Source organism: Lygodium microphyllum, chromosome 25 (assembly GCF_053477565.2).
Source record: "Lygodium microphyllum isolate KBCC chromosome 25, Lygodium_microphyllum_v1.1.10, whole genome shotgun sequence".
In the NCBI taxonomy this organism is placed as follows: Eukaryota; Viridiplantae; Streptophyta; class Polypodiopsida; order Schizaeales; family Lygodiaceae; genus Lygodium; species Lygodium microphyllum.
Window position 1 is genome coordinate 70532478 of NC_141159.1, and position 13778 is coordinate 70546255.

At 41.6% G+C, this 13778-nt stretch overlaps 1 pseudogene; it reads right to left on the bottom strand.

Moving 5' to 3' along the window:
* Window positions 1-3051: 3051 nt before the first annotated feature.
* On the bottom strand, window positions 3052-11834 carry LOC148014361 (protein transport protein SEC23 E-like; annotated as a pseudogene).
* Window positions 11835-13778: the final 1944 nt, after the last annotated feature.

Below are 13778 nucleotides of genomic sequence, written 5' to 3' on the forward strand. Positions count from 1 at the left end.
TACATTCAATACATTTACCTAACGTATAATCATGAACACTGACTTGGGATGATTACCCAAAGAACTATGTGACTATAGCTCAGTAAATACCCTATTCCAAAAAAAAATCCATTGTACATAAGCCATATCCAATGCTAATCACCTTCAAATACATGCTCATCCAAGAAAACATATCAAATCATGAGGGTACAAATAGTTGGCATAAGACCAAGAGTCAATGTGCACTGATTCTAATGAGAACTATGCATGGACCTTTATTCTCTACTTCAGACCTATGGTTTTTGTTTATTACAAAATCCAAAGCTGCCCCAAAAAGTTTTCAAATTATGCTCAAAGCATAAACCAAGCATTGTAGACAAGCATAAGTCTTCACATGTAGTATCCACATGCAAATAGTATGCTTAATTTTTTATCAAAACACTATATATATTGTTTTTTACCCTATTTTTACTTTGTGTTTCAACCCCAAAACATCTAGCAAGACCTTCCCTTGAAGCCTCAAGTTTTAGACTATGATTAGAGGTGTATTTGGGAGTCCTTTCAAGCCCAAAGCTTCATAATCTCTAACAAGATATATGAAAAAGATCTCTATTGTCATAATACTCTCTTATGGATAGTAAAGTCTTACATAAATCAATCCCATGATACCACTTTGAGGTCCTTACTCACTAGCTTTGATGATTCCCCACTATTCCCTAAGTTGAGAGCTTTATTAAGGCCACAATATGCCTCCTTCTCTTCTCTTTTGCTTCACATGATTATCCACCTGTTGGCACTAAATATTCAACCAGCCCTTTATGCCATGGATAGCCATTTTTTCTCCACATTTTGATTTTTGTTAAAGCATTTTATCCTTTCTAAAGTTCCTTTACAAGGAGTCTATTAATTCCCATTACTTTCTCATATAAGGCCACATGGAAATTACACTTCCCAAGTCACAACATAACCAATTCCTTTAGTGCTCTTGTATCCAACCCAACACCTAGATAAATCATAACCAAGTAATCCACTACAAAATTTCATCATCCCATCAATTCTATCTTTTTAGTAAGCGTACTCAAATATCCTTGAAACCATGAAGATATGACTTATTTTCTGCTTTCACACAACATACCAAAAATCCCATGACATTGTGTAGAGTTTAAAAGCTTACCATGTCATATTCCAAACAATTAAGATAATGTAGATAATTAATATAAACTTTTGATCTAGTATACATAAGGCATGTGATATATACCTAGGCATTCTCCATACCCAGGAAAGTCACTCATGGTCCACATTAATATCCTCAAACCAATGTGTTTCCCTATTGATCAATGTGCCTAATCAAATCAATTACTAGAACACCTATCCATAGTAGTTGAAGATCCTCAATTATACGTTGGAGATAGATGTCCATATTATTCACCTTATATTGACCAGGAATCAATAGACTAAGAATTAGATAGCCCTTCTTGATTGCAAGCCATGAAGGGGTACTATAGTTGACCAAGACCACAAGCCAAACATTGTATGTGGCCCTACATAAATGGTTGACCCCATCCCTCATGAGGCCGAGTCTCACATTTCATTGCTCCTTCCCAAAGTTAGGCCATTGCTCCTCAATATGCTTTGAAGCTTTGCAATTTGTAGGGAAACACAACACACCATCTGAGGAACAATTTTTTGAGTGCCAAGTCATAAGGGTCACCAAGTTCTTTGACTTGAACATGTGTGGATCCGTGGCAAAATAGAAAAATGAAGAAGCTCTTTGGTAAACACCATCTCACCTTGTGAGTCTGTGTAATAACATTCTATACCACATTTTGGGCATACATTCAACTCTGCATAATATTAATTTCAAAAGAGAATGTATTTGTTAGGGAAAGTGTGGATGTTGTTGTAGTCAACGCCCAATGATTGTAACATCTTTTTTTTTCTCATTACAAGTGTCAGGCATTACATTTGTTGCTTGTAAATTTGAATTTTTAATACCTAAAACAAAATCAATTAACAACTTTATGGGCCTGAGCCATACAATTTTTAGAATGCATGCTAGGAACTTTAAATTGAATACCCAAACAAGGCTATCACACTTGCATTGCATCATCCATGAAGAATTTGAAAGATAAGCAATGACAAAGATGCATTTAGCTTGGATATTCTTGAGCCCTCGTACAATGGCATATTTTCTCATTTTTCAAGGGATGCATGGAAGGGCCATTGTCATCAAGAAGATCATCTATCATTTTATCTATTTGCCTTGATTGGGGTAGTCTCTGTCTGAAGACCCTTATTCTCAACCCCTCCACTATATGCCTCCTCCAATGGTTTTTCTCCTAAGTTGATCATTTGAAAATGACACATTGCCTCCACTCCTAGCATCTACGTGCTGCCTTTGACTGCCTATTATTGATTGATGGACGTTCCCTCTTCTTGATAACTCCTCATCATATGGTTCATGAACATTTTGGTTATATCATTGATTAAATATCCATAAGTGCTTTTTTATACAATGGATAGAGTTGTGAGTCACACCGAAGATGAGTTAAGTTCTTGCACGATGTCGAAGGGTTTATGAAAACAAAGTCGCGTCTTCAGAAGATCTTGATAAATTTCAAGATAAGAGATCGAACAGGTGAATAATCAAGATGAGAAAATAATGTCAAGACTCTGTTTTATTTAGTAAAGCAGAGTCTGAAGCAGAGTTGTTAGAGCTGCTTTGTATTGACTTGCATGAACCATTCTTAAACCCAGAAAATCGTTGTGTTTCTTCTTGATTGTAACCTTTAGATCTGTTTTTTACATCTTTCATACATGTAACCTTTGTCCTTGTATTGACCAACAGATGGTATGTATTCACTTGACATTGTATAAATATTAACCTTTTCTAGCAGCAGTAAGCATTCCATAGAAACATCTCTCTAATGCATGTATCTATTAACATATCTTTCCCATGATCATACAATCACTTACAGCCAGCTGGAGACAGATAGATTTTGAAAGGAGGGGCAAAGAGTTGAGTTATAAGTTGTTGAAGGGTTCAGTTTTGCAAGTAAAAAAAAACCGAGCCTAAGACCCATATTGATCACAAACCACAAGTCTGGGAACTGGAAAACGCTCTGTAATGATTGCTTGAGCATCATCCAAGGGTGCTTGAAGAAGTTCTGCAAGAGCCTGGTACTCAGGCTGTTTATGATAGCCTGCATTGCATCGCTGTGCTATTGTTGCTCCATGGAAGACCACTACACTGAAATACGCATCCAATAGAGGTATCCTGTCTGCTGTTATTGTTGCAACATCAAGGAGGGCTGGCTCTGGTGGAGCATTGAGGGCATAAGTAATCAATGATGGCTGAATCATCACTACAGAATTTATTACACTCTCTCATCGAGTTGCATCAAATTCCTCCTCTGTCTCCATTTTGTGTGATGCTAAACGAGCCAAAACTATAGCATATATCTCTTGGTCAAAGCCCATTATCAAGTCCTCTGTATAACTGCTGAACCATCTACCCAGCACCTTGTAAGAGTTGTCACCCCATCTCGGTGTACTGAGTCATAGCACAAATTTGTCCAAGGCTGTTATGAATTTGCTGCTCCAAACAGATCAGGTCCTTTAGCGAAAGCTTCTCCAAGTCATCGCCTAATCTGAAAGCTCTAATGCAGCATTGTACTGCCTTTGTCTTGGCTCTCCAAGCATCGGTGACAACGGGTCTCTGGAAGAAGAAGCGTGCATTCTGATCTCTGCAATGTCATCTCCCTTTGCCATCCGGATCTTGATAATGTGTGAGGAACTTGCGCTGTCAAACAAATCTGTTATGCAGGCCGCCATGCCGATGACGTTCAGGCCTGTGATTCCCCAGCATTAGATTCCCCAAATGAAGCCTTGAACAGCAATCCGATGCTCATAAATAGCCAATAGCTGACCAATAGTATATGGCGTAAGATTGGGTAACAACATGCTCAGTGATGGACGATTTCCAGAGAATGTCTTGTGAGGCACAAGTTGATCAGGCGCACCTTCTGATTTTAATTCTGCTGGTGTCTTTCCATATGCAAGGACATCTGCCAGGTTCGCCCAAAATCGATTTCCCCCCAGCTTCAGCTTTTCCGATTCTCTTCCTCGTAGATCCTACAAGGCGATGTTCTTCTCCCGTAGCAATCCAATAGAGACAATGCGCAGGAGAGAGCACCACTTCCTCCTTGATTCCGTCAACATCTGTTATCCTGCTTTAATTACAGAGTAGAGAACTTATACTCCCGATTCCCCCAGAGCATTACGTTTTCCCCTTAATTAGGATTATCTTCCCCTGTTCTTCATGTTCTGATTTTTCTTTCCAAGTTCCCATCCCCCCTGGACCTCCACTCTCGATGCATCGTCCTCGCAGCCTTTTACTTTCCTCTTTTGTTTCTCCCTGTAGTTGAAGAAGACGACTACCTCGTGTATGATAACACGAGCACACCCATAAACCTTTGCTATTTTATCTCCTTTGATGAATTGGAATGTCTCCACGACAGAGTACCATCTCCCTTTTTCTGCGATGCTTTTCCTTCCGCCCTGATTCGATTGAGGAGCCCCCCTTCCCCCCAAAATACCTCCTTCTCAAAATAGCTCCAAAAGCTTCTCCTTTTTCCCCTCAAAGCACGGCTCTCCTTTTCCCTCCTTCTTTAGCCTTTCAAAAATCCCCTCTTTAGCCTTCGTAGCTCACATATCATTATTTTTAGTTCAAATTCAAATTATCTATTCTAGAGCTTGTAGAAGTTTTAGCTCATACAAAAGCTCTTGGCTATACTGCATATCTCCAACAATTGTAGTTTGAAAATCACCTATTTTTCACATTCAAGGATCAACATTAAACCACAACTCATCAGTTCTTCACCTTCAATGGTCCGCATCTCATCTGTTCACTCATGCGCAGAAAATAAATGTAAACACAACAACTGAGTTTATACAAAGTATCAAATCACACACACAATTTTTGGGTGATTTTCACACCTCGAATGCGCAGCAATACGACATCCACCCCCTCTAATCCTGCGCATCCTCCGGATGGGCCAACTACCCATGATCATTATCATCAAGATCCACAAACAAATCAATCTCTTCGTTATGCATTTCCAGTAGATCAACAAGATTTTCAGCCATATCATCTGTCTCTTCCATTGGAGTTTCTTGTCGTTGCTCTTCTCTCGAAAATTCTTCCAATGCATAATCCTCATCATCTCTTTTCTTGAAAATCTTGATTCTTTTTCCAGCAATTGGCACTCTAAGCACTATCCCATCCAATTCTGTCAATTCATATGTTGCATTATCAAAGACATGTCTAACTATGTATGGCCCAAACCATCTTTTCACCATCTTCCGAAGTGCAGTATGCTGATTTTCAAGGCTGCTATCAAAGACCAATACCCAATCTCCCTCTTCTATTGCTCTAGGCCGCAAGCGATGCCTACTATCAAACCTGTCCTTGTTCCTTAGTCTAGCAACTCTCAACCTGTCAATAGCTAGCTGAATATCCTCAGGTCTCCTCTCCAACTGTCGAATCCGAAGAGCTAAGAGCTCCTCTCTCGTCAAATCCTTCTGCCAAGGTAAAACTGACCAAGTCAAAGCATAAGTTTCAATCGGCATAACAGGTTTCTGACCATACATCAACTCTACAGGCATATATCCTGTAGTAACACTATGAGTCGTACGATCAGCCCATAAAGCAAATGGTAGAAGTCTCGGCCATTCTCCAATCCGTCCTCTGCATGCTTTGGCTAATGCTTTCACTATCGGCGGATGCCCTCTTTCACTCTTCCCATTTCCCTCTGGATTGTATGCTGTGGTTAGAGCCAATTTGATTCCTAGCTGAGAGAAAAACTCCCTAGCTTCATCTGCATCCAATTCACCACGATCCGCAGTGATCTTACCCACACAACCATACCTGCAGAAAATTTCCTCCAATAAGAACTTACACACTGCACTAGCGGTCTTTGTTCTCAAAGATCTGCCCTCAACATGATTGGTAAGATCCTCTCTAGCCAAAACAATGTATCTCATCTGCCATAGACCCATAGGCATGGTAACCAAATCAATTACCCACTTATAATGAATGCATAGCGGATAGGTCGGATGAAGCTCATCTCTATGACGCACTACTGAATACATCTGGCAGTCTCTGCAAGTCTCAACAAAGTGAGAAACATCTCTATACATGCCTTTCCACCAATATTTCTCCCTGATTTTCTCATAAGTAGCCCATACTCCTCTATGACCAGCCCAAGGACTCTCATGAAACTCCCTCATCACCTGTAACTGTGTCTCTCTATCGCAGACAACCCGCAAAGGTAATCCGCTTCTTTTCTTCGGATGCTTCCAAAGAAATCCGTCCTTGAGAAAATAACCATAGGCTTTCCTTCTGATCTTCTTGAACTCTTCATCTGTCCATTCATCTCTTTTGCTTAGTGTACTAAGGTACCTGCCAATCTGCAACCAATCTCCAACATAGAGTTCTTCTATGAAAGCCACAATATCATAAACATGACAAACATGATCAACCATAGTGGCTGAAATTTCTGCATCATCCTCTTCTGCAAGTAGAGTCTCCTCATCATCATATCTGGCTCTAGACAACATATCTGCCACTGGATTATCCTTCCCTGCTATGTGTTTAAATTCCGGATTTAATGACTTGATGTATGCAATCCATCTCAACATAGCTATATCCGGAGTAGAGCAACTCGTAATCATACCAATCAATGGCAAGCAATCTGTCTCTACCACAACTGAAGCTCCAATAAAGTACTCCTTGTCACATTTGAGAGCCGTCACAATCCCCAATAACTCTCTCTTGATTTGCGGATATCTCCTCTGTCTCTCGTTTAGGACTTTCGCCCCAAACCGAATAGCATACCTATTTCCATCTGCATCATCTTGACCCACAGCCCAACCTATGCCAATTGGACTAGTGTCAACTGTCAATACAATAGGCATATCACAATTATAATCCGCTTTCCTGAGAGTAGGAGCATTCTGCAATAACTTCTTCAATTTCCGCATGGCTTTAGTGTGGCTCTCATCCCAATAGAATTTCTGCCCCTTTCGAAGCAGCTGATACAAACAATCTGCAATGTGTGCAAAGTGAGGTATCCAAATCATATAAAACACACAAGCACCAATGAATCTCCGTACCTCTGAAGTAGTAGAACAATACTCTGCAATCTTGCCTATAGCATTCACCTTATCAGGTGAGGGTTTCCTGCCATAATATCCACACATATGCCCAACAATGACAACCTCATTCACTCCAAAAATAGATTTTTGCCCTGAAAGTGTCAAGTTCACTTCTTCTAACCTGGCCAAAATCTTCTCACATGCTGAAATATGATCAGCCACAAAGTGTTTGCATCCCTGCTCATTTAGGCTCTCATTCTTCTCTTCTTCTGCACACCCCTTAATGGGCACATCATCCAAGAAAGGCATAGTAAGCTGAGGTATGTAATCACGAAGGACCTTATGCATGGCATTCATCATATGTGCAACAGAATTAGTGGCACCTTGAGGCAAGGTACACATCCTGATAAGCCCAATAGGAGTTCTCATGGTGGTTATGTCCCTGCTTTCCAAAGCCAGCTGAAACTGATCATAACCTGAATATAAATCACCCAAAGAATAGATGGCACGTCCAGCAAATGCCTCTGCAAACTCATCCACAACTGGACCTATACCAACATTCCTGATAGTAACCCTGTTCACTGGCTGCATGTCCTGAATAAATCGAAGAGTACCATTCTTCTTTGGAACTGTAAACCACCTGTTTGAGTATGGTGCAGATGAAGGCTCAAGGATTCCCATCCTGATCTTCTCATTCAATAAATCAATCAGCTTTGGCAAATGTGCTTTAGGCACTGGAATAGGTCGGAGATTCCATGGAATATGAGGAATAGTAAAAATAACCATAGGAGCAACAATATCAGGATTCACACATCCAATCTCATGTGGGACAAAAGCAAATCCCCTTCCATGACGCTCAAGCATCTCCTGAAATCATTGCTTCTCCATGGGTAACAAGAAATCACCATTTCCAATTTTCAATTCAGCAAGTGTCTCTGCTGAAAATTTATGACCAATATGCTCCGGATTCCTCAAAATTTGCTGTTTAGCAGCCCTCTCTATTTGCTGATCACTGTCAGGTGGAAGCGGTACAGCAACCGGCTTCACCTTCTTATCCACAGTTTTGTATTTCGTGTCAACCCTGGCTTCATTATGCTCTTCTGCATTACATAAACCTTGTTGTAAATCAGCATATCTGCACTCCAATGGCTGAATATTCTCAGCCCTCTGCTCTATGGACTGCATAGGAACAACCCCAAACTCTGAATGCTGAAATATTTCAGCAGTAAACTCTGTTGGCTGAAAATTTTCAGCCCTCTGTCTCTCTGAAAGCTGATCATAACCAGCTGGAAACTCTGTTTGCTGAATTTCTTCAGCACTCAACACTCTTTGCTGAGTTACCTCAGCCTCTAACTCAATCTGTGACATAAAATCTGCAATTTCATGAAACATGTCTAGGGACTGCACTAATACATTACCATGACAATTCAGCATATCAATTTTCAGCATATCTCCCATCTCTGCCATCGTATCTGCACAAATCACACTGTCATACATACCATCTATGTGCTCATCATCCTCCAAAATTCCTGCATTTTTCAAATTTTTCTCCTTCCTGCATATATACTGCCTGGCAGCTCTAGACAATCTAGAAGTCCTCTGATAGCTCATTGAACTGTTTGCTGAAATCCCAACATAACCGGAGGAGAAAACACTGCTGCCAGGAGGCGAGAACTCCAATCTCCTCTCCTCTGTACCACCGTCGTCTCACGAAACGGCGGTACCTAATGAAAACCCGAATCCCTCACAGTGGGCAAGGGTGCATCTCTGAGAGTATCCCTGTTTCTAACATGGTTCACACATACAGTCATAAACTGAACTGCTCTCATACCATCTTTATTGCGAATCCGTGCATAAGCAGATCCATCATCCATGACCTTTGTCTCCATGCGCATCTCTGTAATGAATGGCTGTCCAAGAATTATGGGATACGAGCATGAATCCTACACAAAGAAATGAAAATCCTCCTCTACATCACCAATAGAAACCCTGACACTAGGGCAAGCAGCATATAAATCACCTGCAGTGTTATTGGCGGCTCTCATACGCCACCCATGCTCTACATCCATAGGCCATCTGTTACTCTCATAAACTCCACGAACAATGAGATTAATCTCTGAACCATGATCAACCAATGCAACATAAGGCACCTGTTTCTCTCCAACCTTTACCATCGTCTCTGTAGTTGCCCTAGCCCAATGGCTCCGCGAAAAGTGACTACGCGGTATCAAAACAGGCTCATCAATTTCAGCATAATGCATAGGCTGAACCCTCTTCTCTACCTGCGGCAAAACAGAAGCATTATCAACCATGACCTCATCATCATCCTCATCCAACTCTCCAATCAAAACTCCCTGTATATCAGTGGTAGCCAATGCATGTCTTTTCCTCTTCAGGACCTCCTGAAACTGATCCTGAAACTCTCTTTTTGAGATGCCCAAAATCTCGGAAATAGTGAAAGTCACCTCACTGCCAAGTATCTTATCATTAAAGATTTTCTTCATGTCTGTAGATGTCTCAATATCGGACATCAATCTGAATCCTGGCTGCTTTCTCTCTCTAGGCTCTTGCCTCTTTTCTCTCTTTTGAGCATCCTCCATCTGTCGATCTGGCCCTGGTCTTGAAGACGGTCCTGCAGTAGGTGGAGTAACAAACTCACCCCCTCTAGTCTTCTTAGCTGCACTTGGATTTTCTTCATCCCTCTTACGCTTCTCCTCAACAAATACATCTGCACCATGAGATTTAGCCAAATAAGCATAAATAGAATACCTGTCAACAGGCGAGTCCCAACCTGTCTCTGATCTGATGCTAGAGCCTGCGCTAGTCAAAACAGTTTGCTGAATTTTTCCCTTGTTTGCAGACTCCATAGCATAAGTCCATAATGCGGACTGAGTCTCTGATCCCTTCTCAATCTGTACTCCATATGCAGAAGCATCACCTCTAGCCATCACATAAGAAGTACGCGGAGCCATGTCCTCCACTAACTTCTTCATTCCACCTTTACCAAAGTTGGTAGCAAGTGGAGCTCCTGTCTCAGTCAACCAAATCTTACCATCTTGCCCCCAATATACCAAATTCTGCCTCCTTGCATCCTGGAAAGAGTCACAATCCCTGCAATGCTGATGCTTCGTACTATCACACCAAATACATCTCCGATCTCTCCTAGGTGCATTAGGAGCACTCCTAGGTGCAATAGGAGCACTAGAAGAAGTAGCAGGCGCAGTGGAAGCAAACTGCTCCTTCAACTTACCCACCAACTCCGCTTTGACTGACTCAAGTGTCAAATCTGTGATACCTTTGATTATGTCATCAATAGAGGTAGGCACCGATGGAGCGGATGGTTTTGGAGTAGAAGGTGTAGGCATTGGACGTGGAACAGGAGGAAGAGGTGGAGTAGAAACTGTAGGCACTGGCATAGGCCAAGAAACTGGCTGAGGAGGAGAAGAAATAACAGGGATAGAAGTAGGCATAGGAGCAGATGATGGTGTAGGTGTCATGGAACCATTCTGTAGGCGAGTCTTCCATATCCTCCTCTTGGTCAAAGTCGAGACTGCATCCTGAGCATCCTGCCAATCAGTTTTAAGACCCATAGGCTGTGTGCGATCTTCAAGAAGCTCACCCAATTCTTCTTGAAGAGCAGGATCTGCAGCTTGCAAGAAAAGCTCAACTTTTTCAACATCCAATGCTCTTTGTTCAATGGCATCAAGCTGACTATACCTTTCTTCAAATTCTCGAATCAACTCCGAAGCAGCAAGACCTTTGTTTGGCATGTAGACCCACTCTCGGAATGACCGTCGAGTAGCCATACCAAAGTCCTCAAGGAAATATTCTTCTTTAAGAGCCTTCTTAAAATCTTGCCAATATGTATTTTGAATAAATAAATCAGTCACCTTTGTCCTCAAAGCAGGTGTGACAAGACGAAGGAAGTACTTACTCATAAGTCCAGCAGGAACTCCAAAAAACCCCATCTTGATCTCATATGTCTTCAAATATGCTGAAACATTCCGCCCATCAAATAGCTTCTTCTCACTCTCAACTGCTTCAATAGCCTTAGTTGCGCTGTTTGCATTCTCCTGCTCCGAATAGAGTTGCCTTTGCTGAGACAACTGTTGTTGATGCAATTGTTGTTGCTACTGCATATACATTTGTGTTTGCTGATTTTGGAGCTGCATATACATAGACATATTCTGCAAAATCTGTTTTAGATCCTCCGTTGAAGTACTTGACGCAGCAGTCATTGATGGAGCTAAAGTAGAGGCAGCTGGAGTTGTAGAGGAAGCTGAAATAGAGGCTGAAGTATCTCCCATCCTGAAATTTCTGCGACGCTTTCACGTCGGGTTCACCAAAGATGTCGAAGGGTTTATGAAAACAAAGTCGCGTCTTCAGAAGATCTTGATAAATTTCAAGATAAGAGATCGAACAGGTGAATAATCAAGATGAGAAAATAATGTCAAGACTCTGTTTTATTTAGTAAAGCAGAGTCTGAAGCAGAGTTGTTAGAGCTGCTTTGTATTGACTTGCATGAACCATTCTTAAACCCAGAAAATCGTTGTGTTTCTTCTTGATTGTAACCTTTAGATCTGTTTTTTACATCTTTCATACATGTAACCTTTGTCCTTGTATTGACCAACAGATGGTATGTATTCACTTGACATTGTATAAATATTAACCTTTTCTAGCAGCAGTAAGCATTCCATAGAAACATCTCTCTAATGCATGTATCTATTAACATATCTTTCCCATGATCATACAATCACTTACAGCCAGCTGGAGACAGATAGATTTTGAAAGGAGGGGCAAAGAGTTGAGTTATAAGTTGTTGAAGGGTTCAGTTTTGCAAGTAAAAAAAAACCGAGCCTAAGACCCATATTGATCACAAACCACAAGTCTGGGAACTGGAAAACGCTCTGTAATGATTGCTTGAGCATCATCCAAGGGTGCTTGAAGAAGTTCTGCAAGAGCCTGGTACTCAGGCTGTTTATGATAGCCTGCATTGCATCGCTGTGCTATTGTTGCTCCATGGAAGACCACTACACTGAAATACGCATCCAATAGAGGTATCCTGTCTGCTGTTATTGTTGCAACATCAAGGAGGGCTGGCTCTGGTGGAGCATTGAGGGCATAAGTAATCAATGATGGCTGAATCATCACTACAGAATTTATTACACTCTCTCATCGAGTTGCATCAAATTCCTCCTCTGTCTCCATTTTGTGTGATGCTAAACGAGCCAAAACTATAGCATATATCTCTTGGTCAAAGCCCATTATCAAGTCCTCTGTATAACTGCTGAACCATCTACCCAGCACCTTGTAAGAGTTGTCACCCCATCTCGGTGTACTGAGTCATAGCACAAATTTGTCCAAGGCTGTTATGAATTTGCTGCTCCAAACAGATCAGGTCCTTTAGCGAAAGCTTCTCCAAGTCATCGCCTAATCTGAAAGCTCTAATGCAGCATTGTACTGCCTTTGTCTTGGCTCTCCAAGCATCGGTGACAACGGGTCTCTGGAAGAAGAAGCGTGCATTCTGATCTCTGCAATGTCATCTCCCTTTGCCATCCGGATCTTGATAATGTGTGAGGAACTTGCGCTGTCAAACAAATCTGTTATGCAGGCCGCCATGCCGATGACGTTCAGGCCTGTGATTCCCCAGCATTAGATTCCCCAAATGAAGCCTTGAACAGCAATCCGATGCTCATAAATAGCCAATAGCTGACCAATAGTATATGGCGTAAGATTGGGTAACAACATGCTCAGTGATGGACGATTTCCAGAGAATGTCTTGTGAGGCACAAGTTGATCAGGCGCACCTTCTGATTTTAATTCTGCTGGTGTCTTTCCATATGCAAGGACATCTGCCAGGTTCGCCCAAAATCGATTTCCCCCCAGCTTCAGCTTTTCCGATTCTCTTCCTCGTAGATCCTACAAGGCGATGTTCTTCTCCCGTAGCAATCCAATAGAGACAATGCGCAGGAGAGAGCACCACTTCCTCCTTGATTCCGTCAACATCTGTTATCCTGCTTTAATTACAGAGTAGAGAACTTATACTCCCGATTCCCCCAGAGCATTACGTTTTCCCCTTAATTAGGATTATCTTCCCCTGTTCTTCATGTTCTGATTTTTCTTTCCAAGTTCCCATCCCCCCTGGACCTCCACTCTCGATGCATCGTCCTCGCAGCCTTTTACTTTCCTCTTTTGTTTCTCCCTGTAGTTGAAGAAGACGACTACCTCGTGTATGATAACACGAGCACACCCATAAACCTTTGCTATTTTATCTCCTTTGATGAATTGGAATGTCTCCACGACAGAGTACCATCTCCCTTTTTCTGCGATGCTTTTCCTTCCGCCCTGATTCGATTGAGGAGCCCCCCTTCCCCCCAAAATACCTCCTTCTCAAAATAGCTCCAAAAGCTTCTCCTTTTTCCCCTCAAAGCACGGCTCTCCTTTTCCCTCCTTCTTTAGCCTTTCAAAAATCCCCTCTTTAGCCTTCGTAGCTCACATATCATTATTTTTAGTTCAAATTCAAATTATCTATTCTAGAGCTTGTAGAAGTTTTAGCTCATACAAAAGCTCTTGGCTATACTGCATATCTCCAACAATTGTAGTTTGAAAATCACCTATTTTTCACATTCAAGGATCAACAT